Source organism: Octodon degus, unplaced genomic scaffold, assembly GCF_000260255.1.
Source record: "Octodon degus isolate 3935 unplaced genomic scaffold, OctDeg1.0 scaffold00330, whole genome shotgun sequence".
NCBI classification, from domain to species: Eukaryota; Metazoa; Chordata; class Mammalia; order Rodentia; family Octodontidae; genus Octodon; species Octodon degus.
In genome coordinates, this window is record NW_004524906.1 from 1,160,530 (window position 1) to 1,162,479 (window position 1,950).

Genomic DNA, 1,950 nt, shown 5'->3' on the forward strand with positions numbered 1-1,950 from the left:
TAACTATTGATGTCTAATATTCATTGTAAAAGTATAACTGTTGCCTGTTAACATTCTACAGAGATTTAACCACTTAAATGTCCATGGTTGATAAAAAATAACAGTTCTGTAGTCACACTTTATATTTAAGGTGCTTAAGTCTGCTCCCACCTAACAGGATGTGATATGCTGTGTTATATTTAAAGACAGATTATTTTGCATTCCCTTGACAACTATTTCCCAGGAATTGCCTTTAACAGGAGGATCCAGAAGGAGGAGAGACACAACTGTCAATGATATGAACATGATGTCCCAAGGATTCAAAATTTACTTTACTGTTCTTGAAAAAGTTTTATCTAAGAATCTGGCTCCTTTTGGTAATAAGGATCCTCTTACAGTATATAGATGATTTGTTGTTAGCTAAAAGAGTGCAGGACCAAAAAGAGTTACAAGAGTTCCTAAAAATGATGGATTTTTTTTTTTTTTATTTTTAGGTGCCAAGTTTGGTCTCTGTTGCTAAACCCTTATATAAAACCCTGAAGGGAGGTAATAGCCTCCCACTTAAATTAGAATTCAAAACAGCAAAAACATTAAAAGATTAAAAAAGAAACTCTTAAAGGCTCCAACTCTAACCCTACCAGACATCACTGAGCTTTCATGCTTACAAGCCACTACAGTAGTTGCTATATTAATAAAAAAGACTGACGAACTAACTCTGAGACAGAAGTTGGGCATGTTCATGTCCCATGTGACGGAGACACTGCTGTGGGGTCTTAGTAAAAGGTTACTGTCTGTCACTAGACTGGCCCAGTACCAGGTAGTCCTTCTTAGACTCACATCTAACTCATGAGCCTACACAAGCCATTAATCTTACATCCCTCCTTCCAATGTCATTGGAACCCCTGGAACAAAATTGTGTCTGCCAACAGGGAACTTTCCCTCTTGAGGATGTCAAAGTGGACTTCATGGAGATCAAGTTGATTAATCATCCCCCAGTATGAGCTCCCCCTTATGGTAGGCTCAGATAATGGGCCTACTTTCCTGGTGTTTTGGGTCTAAAATAAAAGCTAGATACTGCCTACTGACCCCAAAAGCTTGAGCCAAGTATAGCGACAAAACCACACCCTGAGGAGTGCACTGTCGAAACTGTGCCAGGAGACAGGTGAAGACTGAGTGTCTATGCTTCTGATGGCCCTGCTGTTGTCATGCTGCACCCCATACTTGGATGGGCTCGCTCCTTTTAAAATCATACTTGAAAGACTGCCACCCATGGTGCTGTTATTGGAGAAGCTATAAAAGATTGAGATCCAAGGGATCAACCTTGGTATAGATCAAGAAGTGAGACCGGTCAACTCTTGGACCCCGCTGGATTGGACCATACCCTGTAGTCCTGAGCACTCCCATCACAGTCAATGAAACATTGGATTCACCACACCACATTAAGCCAGCCTCAACAGATCAACAGTCAGATAAATGGACTTTATAAAAAAAACTGCTGACCCACTCAACGTCAACTTGACCAAATGTGGCCCTACTTGTTCTTGTTTGGGCTAACAGAAGCTCAACATTCTCCCATCACTTATACATGGTGGCTGACTCAGACCTTAAATGGAACACAGATTGAGATTGCTACTCATAACCCCAAGTTCTAGGTCTCCCTACCCGACCTTTTTTAGATGCAAAAATAATAAAATAAGATGGGCCCCAGTAAAAAATATTTTGCCAGGGGTCACCAGCATTCTATCTGAGCCCTAGTACAAACAGCTATCATACTTGTGGAGATGCCACTGAAGACAGGGGATTCTTCTACTAGAACTAGAGATGTAAAACGATCACTCCTCAGACAGATAAAAAAAAAAAATCCCTTTTTGAGTGCTACTTGGGTCCCCCTCACCAAAAAATCATATGATAAACTAAATGAATCAAGGATTTGAATCATGTACAAAAACCAGTGGGGAATGTAAAGGGTTA